Here is a 13,620-nt window from a genome sequence, read left to right as displayed (position 1 = left end):
TTTATTCTTCGTTCAAATGAGTTTATTGCCGCTTCTTTCTACTTTTATGTAAAAGTGCTGCGACTTCCTTACCGAGTTAACTAGCAAAGTATCTTTATTTTCAATTTCTTATCAACCGGTCGCTTTTTACCGCTCTCTCTTTCTCCGAATGTATATCATTTGCCACATATATTTTCCAGGGTAATCAAGTAAACCAGTGGTAACGATGATGGTCTATTAAACTGCGGTGACGGGAGCTTAGATATACATGCGCTGTTATTTAGGCGCGCTTATCTTGCACGGCTGATTAAGAAGCTGTACCTTAGAAGCAAATTCTCAGAGTAGATAGAGACGGCCTCCTGAAATGTTTGTGTCCCTTTTCGTGTGTTCATTTGCTCCTTTCTTCTAAAAAAGTGAACAGCAGTTCTCCCAGTTAAGTTCGGGAAGATGACAAGTGTTACGCTTATAATTTGCTGTAACGAAAACACTACCAATACGCATAATTTATCAGAACTAGTGCGTGCTGACTACTCTGAACATGCGAGACTCTGCTTTTAATATATAGTCCGCGTCAAGCTCGAAAACACCGAGTTTTGCCAGAAAGAGCAAAACGTTACTTGCTCGTGGAGCAATATTTTTTTGAAACTCTTCCGATTGGTTTGTCATTTTCACTATTCGCCAACTCTTACTGCCAGGTCAGTCACGACTTTCGCGGAGTGATTTCCTACTGATCACGCACACGGTCAAGCACCGGTGCGAAGACAAGTACCAAGAAATGATAACTAGGAAGAGCGTCGTTGTAATTTTACCGGCAGAGACCCCAGCGGTGTGAAGTGGGATCTTGACGCGCGGGGCGCACTATACATTACGAAACAAGCAGAAAGCGTTCATTCAGGTGTCAGTCTCAGTTTTCACCACCATCACTTCCTTTCACTGTCTGTATAGCCAGAGGAAAGGAAGGAAGAAAAAGAAAAGCAGGCGCTGTGAATAAGACACGGCTGCGGGCAGTCCCTGCGTAATGACACGCTTCATTTCCCCCTACTCCTCCTGAGACGTTTTCAGCTATTGTCTGGATACAGTAGCGTCGTGTCGATTGGGAGCGCAAAAACGGCGTCGAACAAATTAATATCGTGCGCGTTCCAAACAGCCGCAGGTTTTGACGCTCGTGTGAACTTTTGGATGAGAGGGCGGCGGCCGCCTAATAAGCGGTGGCCTTCGCAGAACACACGGACACAAGCCGTCCTTCGCTGACAAGCCAAACAGGCGGCCGCCGCGCAAGAGTCGTAAATTTACTCGAAATCGAATAAAACTGCGCCGCCGACTACCGTTCCGAGACGCGCTTTGCTCAAGCGGCGCGCAGGTCCCAAATGACAGGCCGCGTGCTCAGCCGACCAGAAAAATAATTAAATTTGGCGAATGGCACGATGAATCTTTATTGTCGCTTTCCGAAAAGGCGGCAGGAAAAAGTGAGGAGGTGTCCTCCTCTTGCGCGAGAAGAAGCACAAGTCGGCGGGGAGGGTAAAGGTGGGCGGTGCGCAGCGGAGCGTAAGAAGTCGTGATAGCTTCTGCCGGCAGCCGACGAGGAGGCCCGAAGGCGCGCCGGCAGCCACCTTTCCCGGGGCGCAATAAATAGGCGTTGGTGGCGGAGCCGGCGAGGGACGCCTCCGGGAGCCGGGTCACATCTATCAAGCGCGCTCTTTTGGGGAAGCCTTCGGGGAGAGCCGCTGTGGTGGTGGCGGCGAGGGAGAAATGGGACCCAGCTGCTGCAGCCCGGCTGTTTGATTTGCACCGGCGGCCAGGGATCGGGGAGCTATTGTCTGGTTGACCGCCGTGACGCCGCCAGCGCCTTGCCAGCCAGGTGCGCAGCGCTCGAGCGAAGCGCCTGCTTCCTAACGGGATGCTCTGCAGGGAGGAATGCTGCCTCGATGAGCGCTACCCTCCACTCAGCCGTCGCGATTAAGGTTCGCCCCCAAAACGGGATCGCCTTCCACTACTGATCCCGCGGCGAATAATCCGCAGTGCGCTCTGATGCACCCATCAAGTGGCGCGATGCTGGCGCTACAAAGAACGTGGTGCACCCACCCCCATCTCACGGCGCTAATCGTCCGGACTTAAGTGGCTGTGCCTCGCAGTTTCGTCGACACTCGCATTTTCGTTGAGAGAGCAGCTCTGCCATCGACAGTCCATAAACGAGTATGTTAAGGGCCGTGCTCGTGTGCTCTTTACTATGAGAAAGTGGCGGCTGTGCCTTGATCTCACGTGAGGCGGTGCATCGCAGAGTTATGTCACGACCTTGAAACATAACCATAACCTTTACGCCATGTTGATAGCTGCTGCGACGTTCTGCCGGCAACCCTACGCACGTAGAGTGTTCCGTGTTTAGGTATGTTACATTGCTAAAGGCGCACCCACCGCAATTTGAACGCGATAACGTTAAAGAGCTCGTTTCGCAAAAATTCCGGTGTCGGCATCGGCGTCGTTGGTTGTGAGCGAAAGATCACCATCTTATGCATGACCGAAAAATCGAGAACGATGCAAATAGAATAAATAAATTATGAGAAAACCTGGAGCTGAGTGGAGACTGAACCAGGGTTATTTCAGTCTAAGTGAGGATTGAACCCGGTTTGTTTGCGTGGCAAGCGGATGTTCTACCACAGGGCCACGCCTCTTTTTTTTTCTTTATTGCCTTTGTACATACAACATTGACAAACAAATGTACATCACACAAAGAACAAAGATGAACAAAATAAAAGAGGTAAAAAGCATCAAACTGAACAGGCTTTTTAAAATTCCTTCAGCTGTAGAAGGCTTTCTACTTGATGAGGGCACACCTCTGCTTGTGCAAACCATGAAATGAACTCCATTTGCTTAGAAATGCAGCGAAAGTAGTGTTCATGTTTCACAAACACACTCGTCTTGTATACATTTTTCAGAATTCAACATGAAATATTGCTGTCGTAAAGCATGGTACAAGCATTCATTGCCAACAGGCGTCAGAGTATGTGAGTATCTTAATGGTTCCATGGTTAAAAGTCGGTACCCCCCCCCCCCCCCCCCCCCCTACAAAAGGCACACACGCTACTGCGCCTATTCCCTTCCACGTAAAGTAGGTGCATAGCCAATTCGAAAAGGTTTCATGCACTAAGTGTTTGAAATACGCACTATAGGAACGGGATGTCGCTATCGCGTTCAACTTCTAGAGGCGAAGGTTTAGTGTCCCCTTATTTTTCGTACTGGCGAACATTGGTATGGAGAAAACTGGATGTAAATACGCGTTTAAAGAAAGGGTTCCGTCTCGTGACAGAAACGGTAACGAGCTTATACAGTATAGCAGTCCAAATGTTGGTTTATTGAACAAGACCACATTTTTACCGCTATTTAATTAACGCAGAAAATGACGAACACAAAGAGAAAAATGAGGCGGAGTTTGCGATACCTAACGGACACAATGCGTTGTTGTTGTTTTTTCTCGACAATCGAAAATCGGAATTTTTTACCTGGACATTTTCTTCGACCATTACGTCCGGACATTTCGCTTTTAATTGAAGTATGATGCGTGATACCCCCTTCTGAAACAGCACCAGCGGCTCGAGGCTGGCAATATTTGTTAATAAATAACTTCACAAAAACAATAAATAAATAAAGTAGGGTTTAGACAGCATCCGATGGGTTTTCATATGTGTAGAGTTATTACATGGCGAAGGCTTCACTGACCTCACGGACACTTTTCATTGGTGTGATTGATAGTGTCGTTGGTTTAATTGAAAGAACTCTTATATATAACAGCCGCATGCTTAACAGTGTACTCGGAATGGGAGGCAGGCGTATTCTTTAAAAGCACTGTTACGCTGACGAACGAGCTCGCAGTTTCATTTTCGGTTTCTGTTTCAAATGTTATGTGGCGCCTAGTGTGGCAGTGTCTTGTGTCAAATGTATATGTCTGTAAATAAAGGAGTTGGTGACTTGCTGTTCTCGGAGGCGGACGTGCTTCTGCTCTCGGCACTGCGCGCCGAAGTCGTGGGTGGTTGCCGCCGGCAGTGTCGGTCTGCTGCGGCCTTCGTTCTTCTTCTTCGTCGGCGTCGCGGCCACAGCAAACCCCGAAACAACAATTCGCTTACACAGTTACCCGTCTGCCCAACGTAGGCTTCTCTCCCTCAAGAGAAAGAAATGAATCAAATAAGAAGGCCCCGATGTCTTACAGAGCAACCGACCACTTCTAAGCGAAACTATATTTAGTATATACCGTCTTCTCAATTGAGGTCCGAACCTTTTAATCTTTTCGTTCGAGCGAAAGGAAAACGCCCGCTTCAATACCTTTCGCGAAACGATGAGACAGCTCGAGAACGTATGGCATGACTGCATTTTCGTTACTGCCTTTTTTCTCCTTTTTCATGTTACGACAGCTTAAAGAGATGTAATCTCTTTGATAAGTCCATCAGACGCAGATAAAGCAGCATGCATGCGCGGGGCGCTATAAGTTTTTTATGTGTATTACAGCGTCGTTAAACTTTGCGGCACACTTGGTGAGAGTGCGGTAAAGCAGGAAATGTATTGCTATGGGTGTCAAAATATTCTAAAAGGAGCCGACGAATTATTAAAGAGTGATTTTTCAGAACGATAGAACGAACATTACAGGTGAGCTCAATTGAAATGAAGGTGATGTCTATAGAAACAGAATAAAAATAAAGTGCCCTCTGGCAGACGTTTACGAGAAGATGAAATCGTAGACATGAAAAATCCGTGGTCATGGAATATGGCCAGAGCTAAAGTTTGGGAAGTGGACTTGTCTTCAACGCTGCAACTTTGAAGAAGACTATGGCTCATTGGTCGAAACGTCGTCTCCGGCGACAACACCGTGTTCTTTTGTAGTGTTTTTTTGTAGCGGTGTGAGAATACGCGAAAATTTCTAATAATGAATCGAATAGCGTTTCTTTCTATTCGGTACTCAGATCGAATAACGCATAATAAAAATGTCGCACGTTTTTCGAATAATTTTTGACTGTGAATCACCGACAGGGAAACCCTGAAGGAACAAAACGTTCTAGTGAGTGGTGATCATTTGATGCAGTAACTGAAGGTATATGATACGGCAGCACTCCGCTTCAGAAGTGTAATTTTCGCACGCGTGCAGGTGTTTTCTCCGTGTACATTGTTCCTGAAAATATAGTATTTAGCACTGATGGTTTGCTGTCTTTGGTTCGAAGGCAAATGAAATAGGTGGTTTATCTACTTCATTATATATTTAGCTATATGAATGGTGCTCGGTTGAACATTGCTTAACGCTTATGTGTTATTTTCGTGTAGAAGCTATAGACAAAGTTAAACCTTTAATGCGATAGTCACTCCTGTATTTCAACCTAAATTTATTAAATACCTCACATGCTCTAGACATTGCATTAAAAAAGTTATCATAATTTCATTTCATAACTTTCATAATTGCATTTTTTGTTATTGATTAACGGTGTTCGCATTACTCTTTTGTAAAGTTGTGAATACTTGTGTCAAATATTGTGGAATTGCAAGACTATGTTGATATTAGTTGCCTAGCTATTCGAAAACTATCCTAATAGTACTCGAATTATATTTGTATTCGATTCGAAAATTCAGTAATCTCACAACCTATAGTTTCTTGGAAGCTTGCGCGCAAAAACAAGTTTAAAGCACTTTTCCTGAATATCTGGATTACATTAACGTGGTCGAAAGGGCCACAACCTTCTCCACCCGAACAAAAATAAGAGTCATGAATGTAGCGTAAATGCTCTTTAGAGCTCAGGAGCTCTAAAAACCATCGCTGTTACGAAGCTAATGTTCACAAAAACGACTGCTTCATTGAGCTCATTGATACAATCTCTTGGAGTACGTCGTGAGCTGCCCATGCATGTAGAAGAGAATAAAATATGCCACGTATATCATGATAGAACTAAAATAGCGTGGATTCGTAAGAAATTCACATACCATAATTAGATATTTCAAATAAAGGTGCACTTTACAACCAGACCATAGAGCTAGCTGCGCAACAATTTACAGATACTTCCGCAGACAGCTGGATGCTTTATACTGGCTATAATGGACACAACACATAAAAGGTTCAATCAACTGCACGCCTTTGCCGCAAAGAAATAGCTCCACTTGCGGTTTTTACACCGGATCGGTTTAACATTGAGCGTATCTTTTTGGTCGGGAAGCAGTAGAGACGACGGCCTTTAGGCACTGTGTTCGTTCTGCTTTCAGCAACATGGTGAGATGGCAGGGATTACAGCAACGGTGTCCGGCATGCATGAAGCACCAGATCACGCCAGTTTTGAACCGAGTTCCAGGTTACGACGCATAACTTCGTAATGTTGACGCCACTAACTATTCGTACAGCACCTTCTGTTTGTAAATTTTCCTGGTTGCCAGCGCATAGGGCAGGACGTTCCGTGAAGCGGTCGGTCATCTTCTGTCAATCTGCAGAAACACTGGGGCGTTTTTCTCAGCTTCCTCGGACCACATTTCTTTTCAAACTCGCCCCCGTGCTTGCAGCAAGCACATATAACTTTGGCGGCAGTTATCACCTGTAAGCCCGGTCTTCACGCACAGGAATAGCCAGTTCAGCGACGCAAGGAGTGATCGAAAGCGAACGGGTAGTAAGCATGCGATAAGGATTTCAACAGTGCATGCTTGATTGGGCTGGTTGGTCGTTGTCTATACCATGCGATAAGGAGATGCTGGACGCTGTCGTTTTCACCCATTCCAACTGACCTACAGTTCCCTTTAAAAGAAGATGGCAGCCCAAGGCAAGCGGGCTGCTTTGTTTTCGCACTCGCGCCTTCAAACATTCTTACGACTCTGTTGAGTATATAGTGTTTCAAGCTTCCGTGACGCAATATCACCAAACGTTTTTTTTGTTTTTGTTAAAAGGCAGTGGCAGAACTCTAATAAAGTATCGCCCTCTTGCTTTTTATAAACGTCGTTTGCAGCGCTGTCACGTTGCTTAGTCTTTCGTGTATGTTATTGCTAGGGACAGAAATCAGTGTTGTTGTGCCTAATATTTACGTTCCGGGGGCGTTGTGCAAAGGTCAACGAATAATCTTTCCAATCAAGCGTCGTTTTAATTTTTTTTCTTCGTTCGAAGTACTATATTATATGGCGGAAACTGTCTGACCGCCTTAAGGGTGACATTCATTGTGTGTGCCAAAAATGTTCATGCAGAAAAAGGCTCGTACAGTCCAGATTCCACCGGCGAAACCGAAATGCAAGAGAGCACTGTTGCGATATTCTTCCAAGACGTGTGGCATGAACTAGCGTCATTATATTAACCACTGCTTGACTTGGCTTCGTCTGATTGGGAGATAACGCGCCATGGTCACCTATATATAGTGGCAAAGGGACCGAATCCCGGCCGCGGCGGCCGCATTTTCGATGGAGGCAAAAATAATTGAGGCCCTTGTGCTTAGATTAGGTGCACGTTAAAAAACCTGAGGTGGTCGAAAATTACGGAGCCCTCCACTGCGGCGTCTCTCAGAATCATGTGGTAGTGTTGGGACGTTGAACCGCAAGAATCATTACTGATTGTGGGATGAGCTTGGTATTATAGCCCGCGTGGGGCACGAATCCAGAAGAAATAACTGTATCGCAATCGTTGTCACGAACAGCGACACCCTTCTGGTCCTCTGCTGATTGCGATCATTGAAGTTTTTCTTCTGGTTTCACCTGTGAACGTAGTCAAACTTGATTGGCCCCTAATAATTACCAGCGTCCATTTTTTTTAAATATCTAAGCGGCAGTGGGCTCCTCGCAAAAAAGGGCTTCAATTTTTACATTTGATCAGACCACCGGTTTCTTCTAAGTAAAAAAATAAATATTTAGTTACAGCAGCAATTGATGCCTCTAGTCATAATATATCCACCACCGAAGACAAAATAATCAGGAAGGTAGCGAGGAAATATTGCATTTTTTTAGGATTTTCAGACACAATTCTTGAAGCACCCTGTATATACCAATATCAATGAGAACTAACAGACAACAATGCCTAAGAAAGTATTGGGGATGATATTACAAGTAATTGTAATGTAAACGTGAAGAAAGAAAAGTAGACGTCAACCTTTCATGCACGTTTCTTGTTTCGCATTTACTTTACGGTTACTTGTAATAATATCACCTATACTTTTCTTGGCAGCATTGTCTCTTAGTTCTAATTAATATTGGCCCTGCCGTGGTGGTCTAGTGGCTAAGGTACTCGGCTGCTGACCCGCAGGTCGCGGGATGAAATCCCGGCTGCGGCGGCTGCACTTCCAATTGAGGCGGAAATGTTGTAGGCCCGTCTACTCAGATTTGGGTACTCAGATTGGGTACTCAGATTTGGGTACTCAGAACCGTGTACTCCGATTTCCGGAGCCCTCCACTACGGCGTCTTTCATAATCAATTGGTGGTTTCGGGACGTTAAGCCCCACGTATCAGTCAATCAATAAATCTAATTAATATTGGGTCTAACAAAAAACTGGCCCTTAAATTTCCACTTCTTTTTTTCTTTATATACCAGGTGTTTCACGTAACTAGAATCAAACATAAAGGGACTAACCGCAACTGCATGGAACCAGTGACATACGGCTTGCCGTCATGTTCGCTTGACAGCAAAGTTTTGAACAAAGAAGCTGTTTAGTGAATCGTTCTAGGCACGACGAACCAAATCACTATCACCATCATAATTGGGTATGTGCCCTATAAATTCGATAAATTACTTTACTCACCTCTGGTTCAGTACAAATAAAAGTCACAGCTTTGCCGCGAAGGCGAAGCAAAGAACGTGATAGCAACGAACTGGAAGGTCACACGAAGAATGGCAAGCAGATCGAAACGTGCCCCGCGAGTGCACAAGTGACGCACGAAATGTACTCACAGGTGCAGATGAACGCAAATAAGCGTCTGAGTTGTTATTTCGCTGTGTCTGAAAAGTGCGTTTTTTTCGCGAATGGACACTGTGCAATGAGTGCAGTGACCATTGTGCGCCCGGTGACTACAGCGCAGTTGTTCCGGGTAATAGCACAAGGCGTATGATTGTCCCCACCGAGAGATAAGCGAGCGAACACGTCAGCGTTCCCTTTCCACGGACCCAAGTACGCATGGGAGATGAGAGCACGCACCGCTGCGTCGTGACGATCTGGCGACGCGCGCTCATAGCGCCATCTTGCTGGTTTTGCTGAAAACACTATAGCGACCCCAAGAGGCCCATTGGAAGCGGTAAGTGTTAGAAATAAATAGCTTGTCGTTTGAACGTTGAAGCAGGTGCTCCTTCCTGGCTCAGTGGCTAACGCCTCGCACTCACAATTCAGAGGTCAGACGTTTAATTGCGCGCGCCGGAGTCTTTTTTCTGGATTATTTTTCTTTCTTGCGTTTTAATATATGTACATAGATACGTATACATATACGGTGAATGACAGTGACGTCGACGCCGGCGGCAAAGTTCAGCAGAGAGTTTTCATAAAATTGATATCGCAATAAACTTTCAGCAGTTAGCTGAACCACAAACGGCTGCGAAGCGATGGCGGTGAGCCGAATGAATACTATCGTACAACGAGAAAATACAAACAGGAAAAATGACGGCGGCTCCGAGAAGACACCGAAGCAATGGTAGGCCTACACCAACGATGACGTGCCACATACGTCAATGAGAGGTGCGAAAGCTTGGTGTAAGCACGAGTTTCTCTCTCTCGAAATTGGACGTCCGTGCCGTTTTCCGTTTACTGTCCGTCGTTTAACTCAAACCCCTCTGCGCTGAGAATCGATGCATGAACAATTTATAGCATCTCCTAGCTCTACGCTAGCAACACCCTAAAATCAACATAGACAAAGCCTGCATCACCCAGCTAAGGACTAGAAACAACCTAAAATCAACTAGATTAGTCTGGAGGTCGGAAATGTTGTAGGCCCGTGTGCTCAGATTTGGGTGCACGTTAAAGAACCTCAGGTGGTCGAAATTTCCGGAGCTCTCCACACAGCGGCTCACATAATCATATGGTGGGTTTGGGACGTTAAGCCCCGCATATAAATAAATAAATTAATTTACTATATTAGTCTTCAGACTTGCTCATTTTTGGATGTTTCAAGCCTTGCATGGCTTATTGCAAGCTTCCCCGGTTTTTGTACTGCGTTTGTTACGCGCTGTAAAGGCGTTTTGTTATGATTGTAGGAGAAATTATAAATTTACCGATACATTTTTTTGTGTTCACATACGTAAATGCTGCTTGGTAATTTTTTTCTGCCGTTTAAAGAAAGCCCATCATCAGCCTGACCATACGCCCACTGCAGGGGAAATGCCTCTTCTATGATATGCCAATCAAAACCGGTCCTGTACTTTCTGCTGCCACGTTATACCTGCGAACTTTTTAATTTCATCCGCCCACCTAATTTTCTGTCTCCCCTTCATGCATTTGCCTTCTCTTGGAATTCACTCAGTTACCCTTAATGACGAGCGGTTATCCGGCCTATACGTGCTACGTGCGCGACCCATGACCATTTCTTCTTGATTTCAATTATGATGTCCTTAACTCCGGTTTGTTCCCTGACCCACTCTGCTTTCTCTTCTTGTCGCTTAAAATTACACCTACCATTTTTTTTTCATCGCTCGCTGCGTCATCCTCAATTTAAGCTGAACCCCCTTTGTAAGCCTCCAAGTTTCTGCTCCGTATACGTAAGTACTGGCAAGATGCAGCTGTTATATACTTTTCTTTTGAGGTTTAGTAGCAAATTAACATTAATAGTTTGAAAATGGTTGCCAAATGTGATCCACCCCATCCTTATTCTTCTAGTTATTTCGCTTTCATGGTGCGGCTCCGTGGTTACTACCTGTCCTAAGCAGACATATTTCTTTACGACACCCAGCGTCTCTCCACCTATCGCAAAGTGCTGTTTTGTGCCGAGACTGTAGCACATTACTGCAATTTTCAGACCTTCTTTTCTGCTCTATGTGTCCAGTTCAGTAATCATGAGCTGTAATTTGTCCCCTGAGTTACTAAGATACTCTCCATTAACTCTTATTCCTAACTCTTCCCAATGTATAGAGTATCTGAATACCTGCTGTAAACACGCGGTGAATAGCGAGACCTTACACCCTTCTTCATTGGGATTCTGGCGCTTTCTTTATGAAGAACTATGGTGCCTTTGAATTCCCTGTGGATTTCCTCCAGTGTGTTTATGTATAGGGTTTGTCGATGGCCTGATTCCGTAGCCTGCATTACTGCTGATATCTCGACTGAGTGAAACGCCTTCTCGTAATCTATGAAAGCTATGTACTGGGATTGGTGGTATTCTGCGCATTTCTGCATTACCTATATGATAGTATGAATATGGTGTATTGTGTATTGCCTGTATGAAATCCTGCTTCATCCCTTGGTTGATTGAACTCTAATGTCGCCATAATTCTATTAGCTATTAAGTTTGTAAATATTTTGTACATAACTGACAGTAAGCTGATCGGTTTGTAATTTTTTAAGTCCTTCTTTTTTTTATAAATTTGAATGATGGTATTTAAAGATTCCGGTACCCTTCGCGACTAGAGACACCACGTAGTAAGGTGGCCAGTTTTTATAACAGAATCGCTCCGCCATCTTTCAGCCGATTCGTTGTCACTTTATCCTTACCAGTGGCTTTGCCTCTTTGCATTCCATCTAGGGCTTGCCTTACTGGTAGGATGTCGAATTCCTCTGAATTATTATTGTCTCTTACGATATCATCCTGGTTGTTTCGGCTTCTGTATAGCTCTCCGTAGAACTCCTCTACCACCTCAACTATCCTACCCATATTGGATATGCCATTGTTTTCAATGTCCCTTCATGCATATAGCCCCGCCGCGGTGGTCTAGTGGCTAAGGTACTCGCCTGCTGACCCGCTGGTCGTGGGTTCCAATCCCAGCTGTGTTGGCTGTATTTGCTATGGAGGCAGAAATGTTGTAGGCCCGTGTGCTCAGACTTGGGTGCACGTTAAAAAACCACAGGTGGTCAAAATTTCCGGAGCCCTCCACTACGGCGTCTCTCATAATCTCTTATGTTGGTTTTGGGACGTTAAACCCCACATATCAATCAATCTATCAACCTTCATGTATATATTCGATTTCTGCCTATGCACAAGTTTGCCTTCGCAGATATAGGTTTCTGCCAATTTTCGCAGCTTGCTCAATTCTCTCCATGTTATACCTTCTGATGTCGGCTACCTTACACCTATTGAATGACTTCGAAATCTCCACTGGCTCTATTTTGTCGTTTGCATTTGAGGCTTATGAATGCTTTACCAACTGGAGCACCATGGCGGGTCCCAAATTAAAAATCGAAGAAGGCTCACGTTAGAGATTTGCGAAATTTGCAGGGTGATAAAATCAAACTCAGCAGAGAGTTTTACTTGCCATCAGCATACGTAAGGAAGGAAGGCAGCGCCCGGGTGACTGACATTGCTGACGTCACGTCATCGTCCGACGAATTCTAAACAGCCAGAATAACGTACTGTGTCTTTGGAGTGTGTGGCAGCCACTCTTCCTTCTTTTAGGGCTCTTTTCTCTGGCGACGGTGATTCTTCAAGGCACCCGTGGGACGACCACTCAGCGACTTCTACATGAGCAGCATTCGTAACGGAGCACTTAGCGTGCGCCGCGCAAGATTTAGCAGCACGCTCACTTTGCGGACCTGGACGCATCTGGACGCGTCTTCCTACGCAGCGTAGTGCCGTCTCGCCACTGAAGGGCTCGTTAACGTGCTCGAATAAGTGAGGGCGAGCACAGGCTCAGACGTGTGCGCATCGCTGAGCGCGTATAATACTTATACTGGTGAGTGGGCGCCTCTACCACTGCGCTTGCATGGTATTCGGAAAGGTGGGCGGCCAACAAACCCTTTGCGAAGACTAGTCGTCGAGATGAAAAATGACGAAGTGGGTAACACAAGTTTCTCGACCATATGAATTCCTAAGGAAGCGCTCGGCTGTCTCACGTCAGACGCATAAACATAGGGTGCACTTAAACGCTTCGTATGCTCAACGCTCTCTCTCTCTGCCTTGCACCAAGGGTCCATTCTGCACTCACTACTCTCGTCAGGGTTGGTGACCTCCATGACCTCATATGAAATGCGCGTTAATTCGATTGGGAAAAATGAGGGTGCGAGGAGTGTCTCCGATCTTCACTGGTTGTCAGTGTGGTAACGAGGAAAAAAACACACACAGGGTTCCTTATGAATCCACCTAAGACGACTGCCAGGCGACAGCAGTCACCTTCTTTTTCTTCTTTGTCAATCTGTTGATCCTGCCTCGCCTTCTCCAGGATATATCTGCGCCTGACGTAGTCCTGCCGAGCCTTGAGGCTCGGAGGCATTCATTTCAAGCTTTCTGCTCTTCACCTGGTTTTGCACTGCCTCCGTGATCACACCTTTGAAAAATTTGACCAAGCGTTGTTTGTGTGATGGCGACGAGGAGTGTCATTACCCATAGAGACGTCATAAAGACTGTACAATGACGTCCCTATTGTTGGTTATCTGTGACGTCGTCATGACGTCCTATCGCGTGTTTTTTTTTCTTTTTGCATCACTCGTATTGACGCCGCGGGACGCTGCCGGAATCCACTGCCACCGGCGGTCAGTTTTCGCACTTGATGAGGCACCTATAGGGCTTTTTTTCATAATATA

The sequence above is a fragment of the Rhipicephalus microplus genome, chromosome X (assembly GCF_043290135.1).
Source record: "Rhipicephalus microplus isolate Deutch F79 chromosome X, USDA_Rmic, whole genome shotgun sequence".
Taxonomy (NCBI): Eukaryota; Metazoa; Arthropoda; class Arachnida; order Ixodida; family Ixodidae; genus Rhipicephalus; species Rhipicephalus microplus.
This window is presented reverse-complemented; position numbering follows the sequence as displayed.